A 26,140-nucleotide genomic window follows, 5' to 3' on the forward strand; every position below is an offset into this window, starting at 1 on the left:
GCAATGACAACAAGCACGCAAGCAAATAAGAGATATAGCACGAGTAAACTTGCGAAGCTAAAGGGACGAGATAACCAAGAGTGAAGCCGGTGAAGACGAGGATGTGTTACCGAAGTTCCTTCCTTTTGAGGGGAAGTACGTCTCCGTTGGAGCGGTGTGGAGGCACAATGCTCCCCAAGAAGCCACTAGGGCCACCGTATTCTCCTCACGCCCTCACACAATGCGAGATGCCGTGATTCCACTATTGGTGCCCTTGAAGGTGGCGACCGGACCTTTACAAACAAGGTTGGGGCAATCTCCACAACTTAATTGGAGGCTCCCAACGACACCACAAAGCTTCACCACAATGGACTATGGCTCCGCGGTGACCTCAACCGTCTAGGGTGCTCAAACACCCAAGAGTAACAAGACCCGCTAGGGATAAGTGGGGGGAATCAAATTTCTCTTGGTGGAAGTGTAGATCGGGGCCTTCTCAACCAATCCCGAGCAAATCAACAAGTTTGATTGGCTAGGGAGAGAGATCGGGCGAAAATGGAGCTTGGAGCAACAATGGAGCTTTTGGGGGAAGAGGTGAGTCAACTTTGGGGAAGAAGACCCCCTTTTATAGTGGGGGAAGCAATCCAACCGTTACCCCGCACTTCAGCCCCGCAGAGAGCGGTACTACCGCTTGGCCAGCGGTACTACAGCTTAGCCAGCGGTACTACCGTTCCCTCTCGCGGTACTGCAGCTGGGCCCAGAGCGGTACTACCGCGGTGGTCAGGGCGGTACTACCGCACACGAGCGGTACTACCCCCTCACTGCCGCGACAAGTAAGGTAAAACCCGACACGGAAAAAGACCCCTCGAATCGAGGCGGTACTAGCACGAAGCCGCAGCGGTACTACGACTGGGGGCTACAGCGGTACTACCGCTGTGGAGCGGTACTGCCGCTTGTAGCACCCAAGCGGTACTACCGCTCCGGCCCGCGGTACTACCGCTGGGACCAGAGAGGGCACACTGAGAGAGGGGAACGAGCTCATCAACGAAGCGGAAAGGCTCAGAGGGTGTGCAAAGGAAGTGTACGTGATGATTCCACCCTAGCCTTTCCAAAGCGGACCTCCTCTTGATAGTACGGTGATCCCTACGAAACTAGTCCACCAAACTAATTCGAAAGTACTACACCGTCTTCGCTTCAAACTCCGAGGGGAGGGAATCGTCTCGTGCCAAAGGATGAATCTCTGAAAAACTCAATGCACACGATTAGTCCGCAAAAGCATTGTCATCAATCACCAAAATATCTTAGGGATAAATATGCCCTTACAATCTCCCCCTTTTTGGTGGATTGATGACAATACGGGATTTGCACAAACGGGAAAAGACAAAGGACATAACCAAGCCCCCAAATCTCTAAAATATAGACGGGCTCCCCCTAGATGTGTGCCATCAAGATAAGTGCTTTGGACTGCACGACACACATACTAGGATCAACACTCCCCCTGTATTTTAGAGACCAACAACCTAAGCGTGATTCAAGAGAGCAGGATATATAACATAATAAGCATGCAACTCATGAGATACCAAAAGACTAGAGACATAGATAAAGATATGATAAGGATAAGGTAGCATATGTCTCACACCATATGACTGGAACTTAGGTCTCACGGAACACAAAACCAAACAAAGCACAAGGTAGCAAACACAACGAAAGCACAAAGACAAAGACACACTCGCAACACAACGACGCAAATCCCTAAACTCTCTCCCCCTTTGGCATCGAGACACCAAAAGGGGCAAAGAGCTAACCTACGGCTCCAGGTGAGAGCATGCTGAGGATCTCGAACATCAGGACTCTGCGTGATCATCTGCACCACCATCCTCGGCCGGAAACTGCTCGGCATCTGAATCGGTCCACGGACAGTGCTGCTGGATCCACTCCTCCTCCTCAGTGATCTGACCCTCAGAGCCGCTGGTGACTGTCGCACCCAACTGACGCATAAGCTCCTTGTGACGTCCCCTTGCCTTCTTCTCAGCCACATGAGTCATGTACTGACCGTGAGACTCCATGCAGAACAACTTCTTCATCTTGTGTTTGAGCTTCTTTGCCCAAGAGGGCTCTGCCGCAGAAGGCTCTGTCCCAGAAGGCACATAATCCTCATCGTCATCATCGGCCTCATCCTCGCCCTCGGTCTCCATGGCAGCGGCAGAAGACGGAACCCCAGATGTAGGAACGGAGGTGCCCCAATTATCCTTCTTCCTCAGACGCTTGATCTCATGAGAAACCAACTCTCCAGTTTCCAGCTGCTCCGCGGGAAAGGAACGTCTCCAGGCCTTCTCAATGAGCAACATGATGAATGGACCATAGATCGGGCACTTGCGCTCAGAAATGGCAGTGAGAAGTTCAGACCACATAACATGAGAGATGTCCAGGGACTCGCCAGTGTTTGCTTCCTTCTCACGCTGGCAGAAGAGAAGCATATCCACGAGATAGGAGTGAACCATATCCAGATTCCCGATGCGAGGAAAGAGGGTCTCTCGAAAGACACGATGAAGGATGTCCAGGTAGGCAGACAACTCATAGGTCTCCTTCTTAGTCACAGGGTGAACCTTCACAGTGCAGTAGGGCCAGAGGGCTTGCTTGTGAGTGGAGTTGACATTGTGGTGAGGGCGAAAGCCAACAGGAGTCTCAAGCCCGCGATCTTCCACATGAAGTAACTCCATGAAGGCCTTCCACTTGACAGACAGTAACTTGCCATTTGTCATCCAGGTCAGAGTCCTTTCTTCATCAGTTCCAAGATGGACAGTAGCAAAGAACTGAGCCACCAAATCTGCATCAAAGTCCTTGTTGAACTGCATGATTCTGAGAATGTTGAGCTGAGTACACATCTGAAGAGCTTCACCAAAGTATTCGGGATCCTTCTCCATGGCATCCGTGTCGATGGAGCGAACATTAACAAAGAGATTCTTCTTGGCCTTGATCACATCAAAGTAGATGGCAAACTGAAAGCGGTTCCAGAACGGGCGGTTGACCAAACTGGGTTCTTGGTCTTCCGCATAGGGGTTGCGGCGACGCTTTGCCCAGAACTCCTTTGCAGACATCTCAGTCACAGTCTTGGCCCTTGGCTTCGGCCTGTTGGCAAGTTTCTTCTGACGTTGAGGATTAGCACTTGAGGAAGCACCCACTGGCGGCGGTGGAGCACTAGAGGAACCACCAGCAGACTCATATGTGCGGTACCGCTTTGACGTTGAACGCCCGGGGTTGACACGGCGGACTTGCTGCTCAGGATGTTCATCACCTGGAACCAAACACACGAACAGAAAACCAACACGAAAGAAAAAGCGTAAGCCTCCAAACAAAACAACATGGATCAAACAAAGGTAGGGAATGATGGAATCTGGCAGACAGCGGTAGTACCGCTGGCCATAAGCGGCAGTACCGCCCAAGCGGTGTTGGGGAACGTAGTAATTTCAAAAAAATTCCTACGCACACGCAAGATCATGGTGATGCATAGCAACGAGAGGGGAGAGTGTTGTCCACGTACCCTCGTAGACTGAAAGCGGAAGCGTTATCACAACGCGGTTGATGTAGTCGTACGTCTTCACGATCCGACCGATCAAGTACCGAACGCACGGCACCTCCGAGTTCAGCACACGTTCAGCTCGATGACGTCCCTCGAACTCCGATCCAGCCGAGTGTTGAGGGAGAGTTTCGTCAGCACGACGGCGTGGTGACGATGATGATGTTCTACCGATGCAGGGCTTCGCCTAAGCTCCGCAACGATATTATCGAGGTGTAATATGGTGGAGGGGGGCACCGCACACGGCTAAAATATCGTATATCAATTGTGTGTCCATGGGGTGCCCCCTGCCCCCGTATATAAAGGAGCAAGGGGGAGGCCGCCGGCCTAGGGAGGAGAGGCGCGCCAGGAGGGGGAGTCCTACTCCCACCGGAAGTAGGACTCCTCCTTTCCTTGTTGGAATAGGAGAAGGGAAGGGAGAAGGAGAAAGAAGGAAGGGGGCGCCCCCCTCCCTAGTCCAATTTGGACTAGTCCATGGGGAGGGGTGCGGCCACCCTTTGGGGTCTTTCTCTCCTTTCCCGTATGGCCCATTAAGGCCCAATACGAATTCCCGTAACTCTCCGGTACTCCGACAAATACCCGAATCACTCGGAACCTTTCCGAAGTCCGAATATAGTCGTCCAATATATCGATCTTTACGTCTCGGCCATTTCGAGACTCCTCGTCGTTTCCCTGATCTCATCCGGGACTCCGAACTCCTTCGGTACATCAACATACATAAACTCATAATAAAACTGTCATCGTAATGTTAAGCGTGCGGACCCTACGGGTTCGAGAACTATGTAGACATGACCGAGACACCTCTCCGGTTAATAACCAATAGCGGAATCTGGATGCTTATATTGGTTCCCACATATTCTACGAAGATCTTTATCAGTCAGACCGCATAACAACATACGTTGTTCCCTTTGTCATCGGTATGTTACTTGCCCGAGATTCGATCGTCGGTATCTCGATACCTAGTTCAATCTCGTTACCGGCAAGTCTCTTTACTCGTTCCGTAATACATCATCCCACAACTAACTCATTAGTCACAATGCTTGCAAGGCTTATAGTGATGTGCATTACCGACTGGGCCCAGAGATACCTCTCCGACAATCGGAGTGACAAATCCTAATCTCGAAATACGCCAACCCAACAAGTACCTTTGGAGACACCTGTAGAGCACCTTTATAATCACCCAGTTACGTTGTGACGTTTGGTAGCACACAAAGTGTTCCTCCGGTAAACGGGAGTTGCATAATCTCATAGTCATAGGAACATGTATAAGTCATGAAGAAAGCAATAGCAACATACTAAACGATCGAGTGCTAAGCTAACGGAATGGGTCAAGTCAATCACGTCATTCTCCTAATGAGGTGATCCCGTTAATCAAATGACAACTCATGTCTATGGCTAGGAAACATAACCATCTTTGATTAACGAGCTAGTAAGTAGAGGCATACTAGTGACACTCTGTTTGTCTATGTATTCACACATGTATTATGTTTCCGGTTAATACAATTCTAGCATGAATAATAAACATTTATCATGTATAAGAAAATAAATGATACTTTATTATTGCCTCTAGGGCATATTTCCTTCAAGCGGTAGTACCGTGCAAGACGGGGAACCGGCGGTTCCTACTGCCGTGGTTAGATCCGGCACTACCGGACTGCTAAATTCAAAAATAATCCTACCAAAGCTTAATCCACATAGTCTAGACGCCTTCTCCAAACTACTCAAGCCGAGATTTAGCCAAAAATCTAGAGATGCAACCACTATTGCCCCAAAAACACTAGATCTGAGAACTAGACAAAAAGAGAGAAAGAACGAGGGCAATACCGGCATCCATGGCAAGAGGACGAGGTGGGGATCGACTCCACCGAAGGGAATGGAGAGGGATGGCCCGGAGACGGCGGCCCGCCGGAGCTCTCCCGCGGCGAGGAGTCGCTGGAGAGAGGGAGAGGGACGAAGGGGTGGTGCGAATGGGTATGGGGGAGGAGAAACCTCCCCCTGCCCCGACATAACCCCCTGATCCCGCCCCCCAGCGGTAGTACCGCTCGGGTGGGCGGTAGTACCGCTTGTCAATAAGCGGTAGTACCGCGCACCACCAGCGGTAGTATCGCCCAGCCAATACTCCAAAGACTAGACACAGAGGCTTAGCTCAAAAGAAGAGAGAAACAAACGGCAAGAAAAGAGAGCAAAACACACAGCAACAAAAGCATCAGCACGAGGACAAGAACCACACACCTCTACAAGAGAGGGCGGTGGCCGAGGCCACCTATGTTTGAGTCAATTGGTATGGCACCGCGAAGAATTATCCTTGGGCCCATGACCAAAACTCGTCTTTGAAATACAAGTACCATAAAAAATGGCTAATGTGAAAGAGTTGATCAATTTATGCATAATAAGGGGAGGGAGAGTTCATCAAGAGAACAACACTCCCCCTATGTCCATGCCTACACCTAAACAAGATAACAAGTCGAGTATGGTGGGGAGTGCAAGTGCTCAAGCAACATTGCTCGAATCAATGATATTTAGCTCATGCCTTAACTCGCGAAATCTTGCTTCATCCAACGGCTTCGTGAAAATATCCGCAAGGTTATCATAAGTGTTGACATAGTTGAGTTCGATCTCCCCTCGCCTAATATGATCCCGGATGAAGTGATATCGAATCTCAATATGCTTCGTCTTGAAGTGTTGCACCGGGTTGAGAGAAATCTTGATGGCACTTTCATTGTCACACCAAAGAGGCACTTTGTCACAAATGACACCGTAATCCTTTAAAGTTTGCCTCGTCCATAAGAGTTGTGCACAACAACTCCCGGCCGCCACATACTCCGCTTCGGTGGACGAGAGACACACACAACTTTGCTTTTTAGAAGACCAACTTACCAAAGAGCAACCAAGGAATTGGCACCCTCCGAAAGTGGACTTCCTATCCACTTTGTCTCCCGCCCAATCGGAGTCCGAATACCCTACAAGCTTGAAGTTTGCTCCTCTTGGGTACCATAAGCCAAAGTTTGGGGTATGAGCCAAATATCGAAAGATTCGCTTGACTGCCACAAAGTGGCTTTCCTTAGGTGCGGCTTGAAAACGTGCACAAATTCCCACACTCAACATGATATCCGGTCTAGATGCACAAAGGTAAAGTAATGAACCAATCATGGAGCGATATACCTTTTGATCCACCGCTTTACCATTGGGATCGATTTCAAGTTGGCACTTGGTGGGCATTGGAGTGGACGCCGACTTGACATCATTTAGCTTGAATCTCTTGAGCATGTCTTGAGTTTATTTGGCTTGGTTGATGAAGGTTCCTTCTCTTCTTTGCTTTACTTCGAAACCGAGAAAGAACTTCAACTCTCCCATGGAAGACATCTTGAACTTTGAGGTCATGAGTGCGGCAAATTCCTCATTGAAAGCTTTGTTAGGGGAACCAAAGATAATGTCATCAACATATAGTTGGCACACAAACAACTCCCCTTTGACCTTCTTAGTAAAAAGAGTGGGGTCGATTAGCCCAACTTCAAACCCACGATCTTGTAACAACTCGGTAAGGTGGTCATACCACGCACGTGTGGCTTGTTTAAGGCCATTGAGTGCCTTATTGAGTTGATACACATGATCGGGAAAGTAGGGATCCTCGAACCCGGGGGGTTGCTTGACATACACCAACTCATTAATAGGTCCATTAAGAAAAGCACTCTTCACATCCATTTGTTGCAACTTAAAGTTGTGATGAGAAGCATAAGCAATCAACAAACGAATAGATTCAAGGCGAGCAACGGGAGCAAAGGTTTCACCGTAGTCGATACCCTCGACTTGGGAGTAGCCTTGTGTGTTGGGGAACGTAGCAGAAATTCAAAATTTTCTACGCATCACCAAGATCAATCTATGGAGTACTCTAGCAACGAGGGGAAGGGGAGTGGATCTACATACCCTTGTAGATCGCGATGCGGAAGCGTTGCAAGAACGCGGATGAAGGAGTCGTACTCGTAGCGATTCAGATCGCGGTTGATTCCGATCTAAGCACCGAAGAACGGTGCCTCCGCGTTCAACACACGTGCAGCCCGGTGACGTCTCCCACGCCTTGATCCAGCAAGGAGAGAGGGAGAGGTTGGGGAAGACTCCATCCAGCAGCAGCACGACGGCGTGGTGGTGATGGAGGAGCGTGGCAATCCCGCAGGGCTTCGCCAAGCACCGCGGGAGAGGAGGAGGAGGGAGAGGGGTAGGGCTGCGCCGAAAGAGAGACGTTCTCATGTGTCTTGGGCAGCCCAAACCTCAACTATATATAGGGGGGAGGGGGCTGCGCCCCCCTCTAGGGTTCCCACCCCAAGAGGAGGCGGCCAGCCCTAGATCCCATCCAAGGGGGGCGGCCAAGGGGAGGAGAGGGGGGGGCGCCACTAGGGTGGGCCTTAAGGCCCATCTGGACCTAGGGTTTGCCCCCTCCCACTCTCCCATGCGCCTTGGGCCTTGGTGGGGGGCGCACCAGCCCACCTGGGGCTGGTCCCCTCCCACACTTGGCCCACGCAGCCTTCTGGGGCTGGTGGCCCCACTTGGTGGACCCCCGGGACCCTCCCGGTGGTCCCGGTACATTACCGATATCACCCGAAACTTTTCCGGTGACCAAAACAGGACTTCCCATATATAAATCTTTACCTCCGGACCATTCCGGAACTCCTCGTGACGTCCGGGATCTCATCCGGGACTCCGAACAACATTCGGTAACCACATACATACTTTCCCTATAACCCTAGCGTCATCGAACCTTAAGTGTGTAGACCCTACGGGTTCGGGAACCATGCAGACATGACCGAGACGTTCTCCGGTCAATAACCAACAGCGGGATCTGGATACCCATGTTGGCTCCCACATGTTCCACGATGATCTCATCGGATGAACCACGATGTCGGGGATTCAATCAATCCCGTATACAATTCCCTTTGTCTATCGGTATGTTACTTGCCCGAGATTCGATCGTCGGTATCCCGATACCTTGTTCAATCTCGTTACCGGCAAGTCTCTTTACTCGTTCCGTAACTCACATCATCCCGTGATCAACTCCTTGGTCACATTGTGCACATTATGATGATGTCCTACCGAGTGGGCCCAGAGATACCTCTCCGTTTACACGGAGTGACAAATCCCAGTCTCGATTCGTGCCAACCCAACAGACACTTTCGGAGATACCTGTAGTGCACCTTTATAGCCACCCAGTTACGTTGTGACGTTTGGTACACCCAAAGCATTCCTACGGTATCCGGGAGTTGCACAATCTCATGGTCTAAGGAAATGATACTTGACATTAGAAAAGCTCTGAGCAAACGAACTACACGATCTTGTGCTAGGCTTAGGATTGGGTCTTGTCCATCACATCATTCTCCTAATGATGTGATCCCGTTATCAACGACATCCAATGTCCATGGTCAGGAAACCGTAACCATCTATTGATCAACGAGCTAGTCAACTAGAGGCTTACTAGGGACATGGTGTTGTCTATGTATCCACACATGTATCTGAGTTTCCTATCAATACAATTCTAGCATGGATAATAAACGATTATCATGAACAAGGAAATATAATAATAACCTATTTATTATTGCCTCTAGGGCATATTTCCAACAGTCTCCCACTTGCACTAGAGTCAATAATCTAGTCCACATCACCATGTGATTAACACTCATAGGTCACATCACCATGTGACCAACATCCAAAGAGTTTACTAGAGTCAACAATCTAGTTCACATCACTATGTGATTAACACTCAATGAGTTCTGGTTTGATCATGTTATGCTTGTGAGAGAGGTTATTAGTCAACGGGTCTGAACCTTTCAGATCCGTGTGTGCTTTACGAATATCTATGTCATCTTGTGGATGCTACCACGCGCTATTTGGAGCCATTTCAAATAATTGCTCTACTATACGAATCCGGTTTACTACTCAGAGTCATCCGGATTAGTGTCAAAGTTCGCATCGACGTAACCCTTTACGACGAACTCCTTTTCACCTCCATAATCGAGAAAATTCCTTAGTCCACTAGATACTAAGGATAAGTTCGACCGCTGTCATGTGATCCATTCCCGGATCACTATTGTACCCCTTGACCAACTCATGGCAAGGCACACTTCATGTGCGGTACACAGCATAGCATACTGTAGAGCCTACGTCTGAAGCATAGGGGACGACCTTCGTCCTTTCTCTCTCTTCTGCTGTGGTCAGGTCTTGAGTCTTACTCAATACTCACACCTTGTAACACAGCCAAGAACTCCTTCTTTGCTGATCTATTTTGAACTCTTTCAAAATCATGTCAAGGTGTGCGTTCTTTGAAAGTATCATCAGGCGTCTTGATCTATCTCTATAGATCTTGATGCCCAATATGTAAGCAGCTTTATCCAGGTCTTCCTTTGAAAAACTCCTTTCAAACAACCCTTTATGCTTTCCAGAAATTTTACATCATTTCGGATCAACAATATGTCATTCACATATACTTATCAGAAATGTTGTAGCGCTCCCACTCACTTTATTGTAAATACAAGTTTCTAACAAACTTTGTATAAACCCAAAAACTTTGATCACTCCATCAAAGCGTATATTCTGACTCCGAGATGCTTGCTCTAGTCCATGGAAGGATCGCTGGAGCTAGCATACCTTTTAGCATCCTTAGGATCGACAAAACCTTTCTGATTGTATCACATACAACCTTTCCTTACGAAAACTGGTAAGGAAACTTGTTTTGACATCCATCTGCCAGATTTCATAAATGCAGCTAATGCTAACATGATTCCGACGGACTTAAGCATCGCTACGGATGAGAAAATCTCATCGTAGTCAACTCCTTGAACTTGTGGAAATACTCTTTGCCACAAGTCGAGCTTCATAGACGGTAACATTACCGTCCACGTCCGTCTTCTTCTCAAAGATCCATTTATCTCGGATTTCATGGCTTCTAACCATTTGTCGGAATATGGGCCCACCATCGCTTCTCCATAGCTCGTAGGTTCATCGTTGTCCAACAACATGACTTCCAAGACAGGATCACGTACCACTCTGAAGTAGCACGCATCCTCGTCGTCCTACGAGGTTTGGTAGTGACTTGATCCGAAGTTTCATGATCACTATCATAAGCTTCCACTTCAATTGGTGTAGGTGCCACAGGAACAACTTCCTGTGCCCTGCTACACACTAGTTGAAGTGACGGTTCAATAACCTTATCAAGTCTCCACCATCCTCCCACTCAATTCTTTCGAGAGAAACTTTTCCTCGAGAAAGGACTCGTTTCTAGAAGCAATTACTTTTGCTTCCAGATCTGAAATAGGAGGTATACCCAACTGTTTTGGGTATTCTATGAAGATGCATTTATCCGCTTTGGGTTCGAGCTTATCAGCCTGAAACTTTTTCACATAAGCATCGCAGCCCCAAACTTTTAAGAAACGACAACTTAGGTTTCTCTAAACGGTGTCGTCTCAACGGAATTGCGTGGTGCCCCTTTTAAAGTGAATGCGGTTGTCTCTAATGCCTAACCCATAAACGATAGTGGTAATTCGATAAGAGACATCATGGTATGCACCATATCCAATAGGGTGCAGTTATGATGTTCGGACACACCATCACACTATGGTGTTCCAGGCGGTATTAATTGTGAAACACTTTCCACAATGTCTTAATTGTGTGCCAAACTCGTAACTCAGATACTCATCTCTATGATCATATCACAGACATTTTATCCTCTTGTCACGACGATCTTCAACTTCACTCTGAAATTACTTGAACCTTTCAATAATTCAGACTTGTGTTTCATCAAGTAAATACACTCAGCATCTACTCAAATCATCTGTGAAGTAAGAACATAACGATATCCACTGCATGCCTCAGCACTCATTGGACTGCATACATCAAAATGTATTACTTCCAATAAGTTGCTCTCTTGTTCCATCTTACTGAAAACGAGGCCTTTCAGTCATCTTGCCCATGTGGTATGATTTGCATGTCTCAAGTGATTCAAAATCAAGTGAGTCCAAACGATCCATCTGCATGGAGTTTCTTCATGCATATATACCAATAGACATGGTTCGCATGTCTCAATCTTTTCAAAAACGACTGAGTCCAAAGATCCATCTACATGGAGCTTCTTCATGCGTTCTATACCAATATGACTCAAATGGCAGTGCCACAAGTATGTGGAACTATCATTACTATTTTATATCTTTTGGCAGGAACATGTGTATCACTACGATCGAGATTCATTTTAGGTGCAAGACCATTGAAGGTATTATTCAAATAAACAGAGTAACCATTATTCTCCTTAAATGAATAACCGTATTGCGATAAACATAATCCAATCATGCTCAACGCAAACACCAAATCTCGATGGTAGAGGGAGCATGCGATGCTTGATCACATCAACCTTGGAAACACTTCCAACACACATCGTCATCTCACCTTTAGCTAGTCTCCGTTTATTCCGCAGCTTTTATTTCGAGTTACTAACACTTAGCAACCGAACCGGTATCTAATACCCTGGTGCTGCTAGGAGTACTAGTAAAGTACACATTCATATAACGTATATCCAATATACTTCTGTCGACCTTGCCTGCCTTCTCATCTACCAAGTATCTAGGGTAGTACTGCTTCAGTGACCGTTCCCCTCATTACAGAAGCACTTAGTCTCGGGTTTGGGTTCAACCTTGGGATTCTTCACTAGAGCAGCAAACGACTTGCTGTTTCATGAAGTATCCCTTTTGCCCTTGCCCTTCTTAAAACTAGTGGTTTTACTAACCATCAACAATTGATGCTCCTTCTTGATTTCTACTTTCGCGGTGTCAAACATCGCGAATAGCTCAAGGATCATCATAACTATCCCTGATATGTTATAGTTCATCACGAAGCTCTACTAGCTTGGTGGCAGTGACTATGGAGAACCATCACTATCTCATCTGGGAGATTAACTCCCACTCGATTCAAGCGATTGTGGTACTCAGACAATCTGAGCACATGCTCAACGATTGAGCTTTTCTCCCTTAGTTTGCAGGCTTAAGAAACTTGTCAGAGGTCTCATACCTCTTGACGTGGGCACTAGTCTGAAATCCCAATTTCAGTCTTCGGAACATCTCATATGTTCTGCGACGTTTCAAAAACGTCTTTGGTGCCACAATTCTAAACCGTTAGCATTACGCACTGAACTATCACGTAGTCATCAAAACGTGTATGTCAGATGTTTTGTAACATCTACAGACGACACTGAGGTTCAGCACACCGAGCGGTGCATTAAGGACATAAGCCTTCTGTGCAGCAATGAGGACAATCCTCAGTTTACGGACCCAGTCCGCATAATTGCTACTACCAACTTTCAACTAAATTTTCTCTAGGAACATATCTTAAACAGTAGAACTAAAGCGTAATGACATAATTTGCAAAGACCTTTTGACTATGTTCATGATAATGAAGTTCATCTGATTATTGAACTCCCACTCAGATAGACATCCCTCTAGTCATCTAAGTGATACATGATCCGAGTCAAACTAGGCCGTGTCCGATCATCACGTGAGACGGACTAGTCATCATCGGTGAACATCTCCATGTTGATCGTATCTACTATACGACTCATGTTCGACCTTTCGGTCTCTTGTGTTCCGAGGCCATGTCTGTACATGCTAGGCTCGTCAAGTCAACCTAAGTGTTTCGCATGTGTTCCGAGGCCATGTCTGTACATGCTAGGCTCGTCAACACCCGTTGTATTCGAACGTTAGAATCTATCACACCCGATCATCACGTGGTGCTTCGAAACAACGAACCTTCGCAACGGTGCACAGTTAGGGGGAACACGTCTCTTGAAATTTTAGTGAGGGATCATCTTATTTATGCTACCGTCGTTCTAAGCAAATAAGATGCATAACATGATAAACATCACATGCAATCAAATAGTGACATGATATGGCCAATATCATTTTGCTCCTTTGATCTCCATCTTCGGGGCACCATGATCATCTTTGTCACCGGCATGACACCATGATCTCCATCATCATCATGATCTCCATCATTGTGTCTTCATGAAGTTGTCACGCCAACGATTACTTCTACTTCTATGGCTAACGCGCTTAGCAATAAAGTAAAGTAATTTACATGGCGTTATTCAATGACACGCAGGTCATACAAAAATAAAGACAACTCCTATGGCTCCTGCCGGTTGTCATACTCATCGACATGCAAGTCGTGATTCCTATTACAAGAATATGATCAATCTCATACATCACATATATCATTCATCACATCTTCTGGCCATATCACATCACATAGCACATGCTGCAAAAACAAGTTAGACGTCCTCTAATTGTTGTTGCAAGTTTTTACGTGGCTTGTATAGGTTTCTAGCAAGAACGTTTCTTACCTACGTAAAACCACAACGTGATATGCCAATTTCTATTTACCCTTCATAAGGACCCTTTTCATCGAATCCGTTCCGACTAAAGTGGGAGAGACAGACACCCGCTAGCCACCTTATGCAACTAGTGCATGTCAGTCGGTGGAACCTGTCTCACGTAAGCGTACGTGTAAGGTCGGTCCGGGCCGCTTCATCCCACAATGCCGCCGAAACAAGATAAGACTAGTAGCGGCAAGAAGAATTGGCAACATCGACGCCCACAACTACTTTGTGTTCTACTCGTGCATAGAAACTACGCATAGACCTAGCTCATGATGCCACTGTTGGGGAACGTAGCAGAAATTCAAAATTTTCTACGCATCACCAAGATCAATCTATGGAGTAATCTAGCAACGAGGGGAAGGGGAGTGCATCTACATACCCTTGTAGATCGCGATGCGGAAGCGTTGCAAGAACGCGGATGAAGGAGTCGTACTCGTAGCGATTCAGATCGCGGTTGATTCCGATCTAAGCACCGAAGAACGGTGCCTCCGCGTTCAACACACGTGCAGCCCGGTGACGTCTCCCACGCCTTGATCCAGCAAGGAGAGAGGGAGAGGTTGGGGAAGACTCCATCCAGCAGCAGCACGACGGCGTGGTGGTGATGGAGGAGCGTGGCAATCCCGCAGGGCTTCGCCAAGCACCGCGGGAGAGGAGGAGGAGGGAGAGGGGTAGGGCTGCACCGAAAGAGAGACGTTCTCATGTGTCTTGGGCAGCCCAAACCTCAACTATATATAGGGGGGGAGGGGGCTGCGCCCCCCCTCTAGGGTTCCCACCCCAAGAGGAGGCGGCCAGCCCTAGATCCCATCCAAGGGGGGCGGCCAAGGGGAGGAGAGGGGGGGCGCCACTAGGGTGGGCCTTAAGGCCCATCTGGACCTAGGGTTTGCCCCCTCCCACTCTCCCATGCGCCTTGGGCCTTGGTGGGGGGCGCACCAGCCCACCTGGGGCTGGTACCCTCCTACACTTGGCCCACGTAGCCTTCTTAGCATTACGCACTGAACTATCACGTAGTCATCAAAACGTGTATGTCAGATGTTTCGCAACATCTACAGACGACGCTGAGGTTCAGCACACCGAGCGGTGCATTAAGGACATAAGCCTTCTGTGCAGCAATGAGGACAATCCTCAGTTTACGGACCCAGTCCGCATAATTGCTACTACCAACTTTCAACTAAATTTTCTCTAGGAACATATCTTAAACAGTAGAACTAAAGCGTATGACATAATTTGCAAAGACCTTTTGACTATGTTCATGATAATGAAGTTCATCTGATTTAATGAACTCCCACTCAGATAGACATCCCTCTAGTCATCTAAGTGATACATGATCCGAGTCAAACTAGGCCGTGTCCGATCATCACGTGAGACGGACTAGTCATCATCGGTGAACATCTCCATGTTGATCGTATCTGCTATACGACTCATGTTCGACCTTTCGGTCTCTTGTGTTCCGAGGCCATGTTTGTACATGCTAGGCTCGTCAAGTCAACCTAAGTGTTTCGCATGTGTTCCGAGGCCATGTCTGTACATGCTAGGCTCGTCAACACCCGTTGTATTCGAACGTTAGAATCTATCACACCCGATCATCACGTGGTGCTTCGAAACAACGAACCTTCGCAACGGTGCACAGTTAGGGGGAACACGTCTCTTGAAATTTTAGTGAGGGATCATCTTATTTATGCTACCGTCGTTCTAAGCAAATAAGATGCATAACATGATAAACATCACATGCAATCAAATAGTGACATGATATGGCCAATATCATTTTGCTCCTTTGATCTCCATCTTCGGGGCACCATGATCATCTTCGTCACCGGCATGACACCATGATCTCCATCATCATGATCTCCATCATTGTGTCTTCATGAAGTTGTCACGCCAACGATTACTTCTACTTCTATGGCTAACGCGCTTAGCAATAAAGTAAAGTAATTTACATGGCGTTATTCAATGACACGCAGGTCATACAAAAAATAAAGACAACTCCTATGGCTCCTGCCGGTTGTCATACTCATCGACATGCAAGTCGTGATTCCTATTACAAGAATATGATCAATCTCATACATCACATCTTCTGGCCATATCACATCACATAGCACATGCTGCAAAAACAAGTTAGACGTCCTCTAATTGTTGTTGCAAGTTTTTTACGTGGCTTGTATAGGTTCTAGCAAGAACGTTTCTTACCTACGTAAAACCACAACGTGATATGCCAATTTCTATTTACCCTTCATAAGGACCCTTTTCATCGAATCCGTTCCGACTAAAGTGGGAGAGACAGACACCCGCTAGCCACCTTATGCAACTAGTGCATGTCAGTCGGTGGAACCTGTCTCACGTAAGCGTACGTGTAAGGTCGGTCCGGGCCGCTTCATCCCACAATGCCGCCGAAACAAGATAAGACTAGTAGCGGCAAGAAGAATTGGCAACATCGACGCCCACAACTACTTTGTGTTCTACTCGTGCATAGAAACTACGCATAGACCTAGCTCATGATGCCACTGTTGGGGAACGTAGCAGAAATTCAAAATTTTCTACGCATCACCAAGATCAATCTATGGAGTACTCTAGCAACGAGGGGAAGGGGAGTGGATCTACATACCCTTGTAGATCGCGATGCGGAAGCGTTGCAAGAACGCGGATGAAGGAGTCGTACTCGTAGCGATTCAGATCGCGGTTGATTCCGATCTAAGCACCGAAGAACGGTGCCTCCGCGTTCAACACACGTGCAGCCCGGTGACGTCTCCCACGCCTTGATCCAGCAAGGAGAGAGGGAGAGGTTGGGGAAGACTCCATCCAGCAGCAGCACGACGGCGTGGTGGTGATGGAGGAGCGTGGCAATCCCGCAGGGCTTCGCCAAGCACCGCGGGAGAGGAGGAGGAGGGAGAGGGGTAGGGCTGCACCGAAAGAGAGACGTTCTCATGTGTCTTGGGCAGCCCAAACCTCAACTATATATAGGGGGGGAGGGGGCTGCGCCCCCCCTCTAGGGTTCCCACCCCAAGAGGAGGCGGCCAGCCCTAGATCCCATCCAAGGGGGGCGGCCAAGGGGAGGAGAGGGGGGGCGCCACTAGGGTGGGCCTTAAGGCCCATCTGGACCTAGGGTTTGCCCCCTCCCACTCTCCCATGCGCCTTGGGCCTTGGTGGGGGGCGCACCAGCCCACCTGGGGCTGGTCCCCTCCCACACTTGGCCCACACAGCCTTCTGGGGCTGGTGGCCCCACTTGGTGGACCCCCGGGACCCTCCCGGTGGTCCCGGTACATTACCGATATCACCCGAAACTTTTCCGGTGACCAAAACAGGACTTCCCATATATAAATCTTTACCTCCGGACCATTCCGGAACTCCTCATGACGTCCGGGATCTCATCCGGGACTCCGAACAACATTCGGTAACCACGTACATACTTTCCCTATAACCCTAGCGTCATCGAACCTTAAGTGTGTAGACCCTACGGGTTCGGGAACCATGCAGACATGACCGAGACGTTCTCCGGTCAATAACCAACAGCGGGATCTGGATACCCATGTTGGCTCCCACATGTTCCACGATGATCTCATCGGATGAACCACGATGTCGGGGATTCAATCAATCCCGTATACAATTCCTGATAGAGGCAAAGGTGTCCCGTCTTTCGATGAGATGATGAATATCGCTTTGATGGAAGTCGACTTTGACGATCCGACTACGAACGTGCGAGGACGTCGCGCCTTAGCAATCGCTAAACCAACTTCGAGAGGTTATCGACCACGCCGGAGCACGATCAACCTGACCACGAGGGTCTGTTTCCTGCGAGCAAACGAAGAACAGGCAAGAAACTGAGATTGCAATCTGGATATTGCGAATATAAGATGAAAGCTTTATTGATCAAGGTGGGGTTCTGTGACGCCTTTGTCTGGTCGCTGAACACAAACGAAGTACGCGAAGTTGCAGCTATGGCGAACTTTTAATCTAAACAAAACCCAAAGTCTAAACGATGCCCTAAGGGCTGTATATATGGAGGAAGAGGGGGGGAATTTCGTGGCCCTTGAGGAAGGGGTCCGAAACCAACCCTATCTCTTGTTTCCCCACACATACGGACTCTAAAAACAGCCTATACTTATGTATTTCGAAATTACATGGGCCTGGCCCAATAATAAGGTGACGCAGCACCTAGAATAGCCTCTGGACGAAAGTTATGAAGTAGCATCTTGTATATTTCGTCCAAGGCTTCATGCACGCATTATGGTGGCTTCAACGTCCTGAAATCATCACTTGTAACTCCGTTCTTGTTCCCCATGCGCATGCCATCATCTCCATGCTTGTTCTTGCTCCAATGTTCATCCTTCTCAAAGCTAGGCCCTTCATTTGTAAGCAAAACAAACGTATCCAATTTAGGCAGCATCATATTCTCATGAACATTAGAATCATTACCAAGAAACGAAAGTACCTGGGAATTTAATTGGCGTGCGCGAGCTCTAGTAATTGGTCCAGTATGTATAGCAGCAGGGCCTGTGGGTGTAACAATGGTATTGATGTCCTCATCATCCTCCCCTTCTTGAAATGAAGTCGTCCTCGACGGAAGCTCATCTTCCTCACCCAAATAAGGCTTCAAATCTGCAATGTTAAAAGTGGGACTAACCCCAAAATCTGCAGGCAGCTCAAGTTTATATGCATTATCATTTATTTTCTCTAACACCTTAAAAGGACCATCAACACGTGGCATTAGCTTTGATTTGCGCAAATCAGGAAATCTATCCTTACGCAAATGTAACCAAACAAGATCTCCAGGTGCAAACACAACATGTTTTCTACCCTTATCTCCAGCAAGGTTATATTTAGCATTCATACGCTCAATGTTTTCCTTAGTTAACTCATGCATTTTTAAGATCAATTCAGCACGTTGTTTAGCATCAAAATTAACCTTCTCCGAAGATGGAAGAGGCAACAAATCAATAGGTGCATGAGGTAGGAAACCATACACAATTTCAAAAGGGCACATCTTAGTAGTAGAATGCAATGAACGATTATAAGAAACTCAATATGAGGCAAGCATTCTTCCCACATTTTCTTATTATTCTTCAAAACAGCCCTAAGCATAGTAGACAATGTTCTATTGACTACTTCAGTTTGTCCATCAGTTTGGGGGTGACAAGTAGTACTAAAAAGCAGTTTAGTCCTCAACTTAGCCCATAAACATCTCCAAAAGTGGCTAAGAAATTTAGTATCACGATCTGAAACAATAGTATTTGGCACACCATGCAAGCGAATAATTTCACGAAAGAACAAATCAGCAACATTAACAGCATCATCGCTTTTATGACATGGTATAAAGTGTGCCATTTTCGAGAATCTATCCACGACAACAAATATGCTATCCCTCCCCTTCTTTGTTCGAGGTAAACCTAAAACAAAGTCCATAGATATATCCTCCCAAGGAACACTAGGTACAGGCAAAGGCATATATAAACCATGAGGATTGAGTCGTGGCTGAGCTTTTTGACATGTAGTGCAGCGAGCAACAAAACGCTCAACATCCCGTCTCATCTTTGGCCAAAAGAAATGTGTAGCAAGTACGTCCTCCGTCTTCTTCACGCCAAAGTGTCCCATTAATCCTCCTCCATGCGCCTCCTGCAACAACAAAAGACGAAGAGAGCTAGCTGGAATGCATAGCTTGTTAGCACGGAACACAAATCCATCATTAACGACAAACTTGTTCCAGGTTCTTCCTTCTTTACAATTCTGCAATACATCTTTAAAATCAGCATCATGCACATATTGATCTTTGATGGTCTCCAAACCAAATATTTTGAAGTCAAGTTGTGAAAGCATAGTATAGCGACGAGACAATGCATCAGCAATAACATTTTCTTTACCCTTCTTGTGTTTAATGACATAAGGGAAAGTTTCAATGAATTCAACCCATTTAGCATGTCTACGATTCAGTTTAGCATGACTTTTAATATGTTTCAAAGATTCATGATCAGAATGTATAACAAATTCTTTGGGCCATAAATAATGTTGCCATGTTTCTAAAGTCCGAACAAGAGCATATAGTTCTTTATCATAAGTAGAATAATTCAGACTAGGCCCACTCAATTTTTCAGAAAAGTATGCAACAGGTTTGCCATCTTGTAATAACACACCTCCTAATCCAATGCCACTAGCATCACATTCAAGCTCAAAAGTCTTATTAAAATCAGGAAGTTGGAGTAAAGGAGCATGTGTCAACTTATCTTTCAATACCGTGAAGGCTTCTTCCTGTGCGGTACCCCAAACAAAAGGCACATCCTTCTTTGTAAGCTCGTTGAGAGGTGCAGCAATGGTGCTAAAATCTCTCACAAAACGCCTATAGAAACCAGCGAGTCCAAGAAAACTCCGCACTTGTGTGACCGTTTTGGGCTGCGGCCAACTCTCAATAGCTTCAATCTTGGCTTTATCAACTTCAATTACCTGTGGAGTAACAACATAGCCAAGAAAAGATACTCGGTCGGTGCAAAAGGTGCACTTCCCAAGGTTACCAAACAAACGTGCATCACGTAGAGCAATAAAAACAGCACGTAAATGTTCCAAATGTTCTTCCAAAGATTTGCTATAAATCAGTATATCATCAAAATAGACCACCACAAATCGTCCAATGAAAGCACGTAAAACTTCGTTCATTAGTCTCATGAAAGTACTAGGTGCATTAGTTAACCCAAAAGGCATGACTAACCACTCATATAAACCAAACTTAGTTTTAAATGCAGTTTTCCATTCATCTCCCAATTTCATACGAATTTGATGGTATCCACTACGCAAATCAACTTTGGAGAATATTGTAGAGCCACTCAATTCATCAAGCATATCATCGAGCCTAGGAATAGGATGACGATAACGAATAGTAATATTATTAATGCCTCTACAATCAACACACATATGCGACGTACCATCCTTTTTAGGCACGAGTATAATAGGAACAGCACAAGGACTAAGAGATTCGCGTATATAACCTTTGTCGAGCAGCTCCTGTACTTGACGCATAATCTCCTTCGTCTCCTCTGGATTGGTACGGTATGGTGCACGGTTGGGTAGCGATGCACCGGGAATTAAGTCAATTTGATGCTCAATCCCTCGAATAGGTGGTAATCCCGGTGGCACGTCTTGTGGGAAGACGTCAGCGAACTCCTGCAAAATGTGAGTGACAGCAGGGGGCAAAGAGGAAGGCACGTCCTCGAATGAAAATAATGCCTCTTTGCACACAAAAGCATAGCAAACAGATTTGCTGAAATCTAGTTCATCAATATCAGATTTTGTGGCAAGTAAACATGCACTTTTCAATTTAATTTCAGAAACAACACTAGATGGTTTATTATTAGGTTTCATTTGTAGCTCAAATTCCTTTGCCACAATCTGATTTTCACTCTTATTTTTCTCCTGTTTTGCTTTATTAGCTCTATTAATGTCATCTTTCAAAATGGAATCAGGAGTCATAGGAAGCAAAGTAATATTTTTATCCTTATGAACAAGAGTATACTGATTGTTTCTACCATGGTGTACAGAATTTTTATCAAATTGCCATGGTCTACCTAGTAATAAGGAACATGCTTGCATGGGTACCACATCACAATCAACATAATCAGCATATGTAGAGATACTAAAATGCACACGAACAGTACGTGTTACCTTAACCTTGCCGCTGTTGTTGAACCATTGGATGTAGTAAGGATGTGGATGTGGTCTTGTGGTGAGAGATAGCTTCTCCACCATCTCCATGCTAGCCAAATTGTTACAGCTACCTCCATCTATGATGACGCGAACAGAACGTTCCTTCACAACTCCCTTTGTATGGAACAAATTATGCCTCTGATTTTGCTCTGCTTGTGTGACCTGCACACTCAAAACACGTTGAGCAACTAAACATTCATACCTGTCAGCGTCTTCAGGAGCCATGTATTGCGTCTCATTTTCAGAATCATCTCCACCATGTTCTTCACGTGTAATAAGAGCCAAAGTCTCCTCATCATAGTCACTAGCGGACTCATACCCACCATCCTCAGTAGCAATCATGACACGCTGAGATTTGCATTCTCTCGCAAAATGTCCTCTTCCCTTACAACGACGACAAATAATATCACTTGTGTGCCCTATCGATGCCATGGAAGAAGAAGAGCTCTGCACAGGCCCGGCAGGTGTGCTCTTGGCAGAGAGTGGTGGTTGTGCCTGCTTTCTTGTATCACGGCTGGAGGTGGCACCTGATGGAGGTGATGGTGAAGTGGAAGTAGAAGATGCACGCGGTGTCCATGATTGATAGAGGCAAAGGTGTCCCGTCTTTCGATGAGATGATGAATATCGCTTTGATGGAAGTCGACTTTGACGATCCGACTACGAACGTGCGAGGACGTCGCGCCTTAGCAATCGCTAAACCAACTCCGAGAGGTTATCGACCACGCCGGAGCACGATCAACCTGACCACGAGGGTCTGTTTCCTGCGAGCAAACGAAGAACAGGCAAGAAACTGAGATTGCAATCTGGATATTGCGAATATAAGATGAAAGCTTTATTGATCAAGGTGGGGTTCTGTGACGCCTTTGTCTGGTCGCTGAACACAAACGAAGTACGCGAAGTTGCAGCTATGGCGAACTTTTAATCTAAACAAAACCCAAAGTCTAAACGATGCCCTAAGGGCTGTATATATGGAGGAAGAGGGGGGGAATTTCGTGGCCCTTGAGGAAGGGGTCCGAAACCAACCCTATCTCTTGTTTCCCCACACATACGGACTCTAAAAACAGCCTATACTTATGTATTTCGAAATTACATGGGCCTGGCCCAATAATAAGGTGACGCAGCACCTAGAATAGCCTCTGGACAAAAGTTATGAAGTAGCATCTTGTATATTTCGTCCAAGGCTTCATGCACGCATTATGGTGGCTTCAACGTCCTGAAATCATCACTTGTAACTCCGTTCTTGTTCCCCATGCGCATGCCATCATCTCCATGCTTGTTCTTGCTCCAATGTTCATCCTTCTCAAAGCTAGGCCCTTCATTTGTAAGCAAAACAAATGTATCCAATTTAGGCAGCATCATATTCTCATGAACATTAGAATCATTAGCAAGAAACGAAAGTACCTGGTAATTTAATTGGCGTGCGCGAGCTCTAGTAATTGGTCCAGTATGTATAGCAGCAGGGACTGTGGGTGTAATAATTGTATTGATGTCCTCATCATCCTCCCCTTCTTGAAATGAAGTCGTCCTCGACGGAAGCTCATCTTCCTCACCCAAATAAGGCTTCAAATCTGCAATATTAAAAGTGGGACTAACCCCAAAATCTGCAGGCAGCTCAAGTTTATATGCATTATCATTTATTTTCTCTAACACCTTAAAAGGACCATCAGCACGTGGCAGCTTTGATTTGCGCAAATCAGGAAATCTATCCTTACGCAAATGTAACCAAACAAGATCTCCAGGTGCAAACACAACATGTTTTCTACCCTTATCTCCAGCAAGTTTATATTTAGCATTCATACGCTCAATGTTTTCCTTAGTTAACTCATGCATTTTTAAGATCAATTCAGCACGTTGTTTAGCATCAAAATTAACCTTCTCCGAAGATGGAAGAGGCAACAAATCAATAGGTGCACGAGGTAGGAAACCATACACAATTTCAAAAGGGCACATCTTAGTAGTAGAATGCAATGAACGATTATAAGCAAACTCAATATGAGGCAAGCAGTCTTCCCACATTTTCTTATTATTCTTCAAAACAGCCCTAAGCATAGTAGACAATGTTCTATTGACTACTTCAGTTTGTCCATCAGTTTGGGGGTGACAAGTAGTACTAAAAAGCAGTTTAGTCCCCAACTTAGCCCATAAACATCTCCAAAAGTGGCTAAGAAATTTAGTATCACGATCTGAAACAAAACGCTCAACATCCCGTCTCATCTTTGGCCAAAAGAAATGTGTAGCAAGTACGTCCTCCGTCTTCTTCACGCCAAAGTGTCCCATTAATCCTCCTCCATGCGCCTCCTGCAACAACAAAAGACGAAGAGAGCTAGCTGGAATGCATAGCTTGTTAGCACGGAACACAAATCCATCATTAACGACAAACTTGTTCCAGGTTCTTCCTTCTTTACAATTCTGCAATACATCTTTAAAATCAGCATCATGCACATATTGATCTTTGATGGTCTCCAAACCAAATATTTTGAAGTCAAGTTGTGAAAGCATAGTATAGCGACGAGACAATGCATCAGCAATAACATTTTCTTTACCCTTCTTGTGTTTAATGACATAAGGGAAAGTTTCAATGAATTCAACCCATTTAGCATGTCTACGATTCAGTTTAGCTTGACTTTTAATATGTTTCAAAGATTCATGATCAGAATGTATAACAAATTCTTTGGGCCATAAATAATGTTGCCATGTTTCTAAAGTCCGAACAAGAGCATATAGTTCTTTATCATAAGTAGAATAATTCAGACTAGGCCCACTCAATTTTTCAGAAAAGTATGCAACAGGTTTGCCATCTTGTAATAACACACCTCCTAATCCAATGGCACTAGCATCACATTCAAGCTCAAAAGTCTTATTAAAATCAGGAAGTTGGAGTAAAGGAGCATGTGTCAACTTATCTTTCAATACCGTGAAGGCTTCTTCCTGTGCGGTACCCCAAACAAAAGGCACATCCTTCTTTGTAAGCTCGTTGAGAGGTGCAGCAATGGTGCTAAAATCTCTCACAAAACGCCTATAGAAACCAGCGAGTCCAAGAAAACTCCGCACTTGTGTGACCGTTTTGGGCTGCGGCCAACTCTCAATAGCTTCAATCTTGGCTTTATCAACTTCAATTCCCTGTGGAGTAACAACATAGCCAAGAAAAGATACTCGGTCGGTGCAAAAGGTGCACTTCCCAAGGTTACCAAACAAACGTGCATCACGTAGAGCAATAAAAACAGCACGTAAATGTTCCAAATGTTCTTCCAAAGATTTGCTATAAATCAGTATATCATCAAAATAGACCACCACAAATCGTCCAATGAAAGCACGTAAAACTTCGTTCATTAGTCTCATGAAAGTACTAGGTGCATTAGTTAACCCAAAAGGCATGACTAACCACTCATATAAACCAGACTTAGTTTTAAATGCAGTTTTCCATTCATCTCCCAATTTCATACGAATTTGATGGTATCCACTACGCAAATCAACTTTGGAGAATATTGTAGAGCCACTCAATTCATCAAGCATATCATCGAGCCTAGGAATAGGATGACGATAACGAATAGTAATATTATTAATGCCTCTACAATCAACACACATACGCGACGTACCATCCTTTTTAGGCACGAGTATAATAGGAACAGCACAAGGACTAAGAGATTCGCGTATATAACCTTTGTCGAGCAGCTCCTGTACTTGACGCATAATCTCCTTCGTCTCCTCTGGATTGGTACGGTATGGTGCACGGTTGGGTAGCGATGCACCGGGAATTAAGTCAATTTGATGCTCAATCCCTCGAATAGGTGGTAATCCCGGTGGCACATCTTGTGGGAAGACGTCAGCGAACTCCTGCAAAATGTGAGTGACAGCAGGGGGCAAAGAGGAAGGCACGTCCTCGAATGAAAATAATGCCTCTTTGCACACAAAAGCATAGCAAACAGATTTGCTGAAATCTAGTTCATCAATATCAGATTTTGTGGCAAGTAAACATGCACTTTTCAATTTAATTTCAGAAACAACACTAGATGGTTTATTATTAGGCTTCATTTGTTGCTCAAATTCCTTTGCCACAATCTGATTTTCACTCTTATTTTTCTCCTGTTTTGCTTTATTAGCTCTATTAATGTCATCTTTCAAAATGGAATCAGGAGTCATAGGAAGCAAAGTAATATTTTTATCCTTATGAACAAGAGTATACTGATTGTTTCTACCATGGTGTACAGAATTTTTATCAAATTGCCATGGTCTACCTAGTAATAAGGAACATGCTTGCATGGGTACCACATCACAATCAACATAATCAGCATATGTAGAGATACTAAAATGCACACGAACAGTACGTGTTACCTTAACCTTGCCGCTGTTGTTGAACCATTGGATGTAGTAAGGATGTGGATGTGGTCTTGTGGTGAGAGATAGCTTCTCCACCATCTCCATGCTAGCCAAGTTGTTACAGCTCCCTCCATCTATGATGACGCGAACAGAACGTTCCTTCACAACTCCCTTTGTATGGAACA

This window comes from Triticum aestivum, chromosome 1D, assembly GCF_018294505.1.
Source record: "Triticum aestivum cultivar Chinese Spring chromosome 1D, IWGSC CS RefSeq v2.1, whole genome shotgun sequence".
In the NCBI taxonomy this organism is placed as follows: domain Eukaryota; kingdom Viridiplantae; phylum Streptophyta; class Magnoliopsida; order Poales; family Poaceae; genus Triticum; species Triticum aestivum.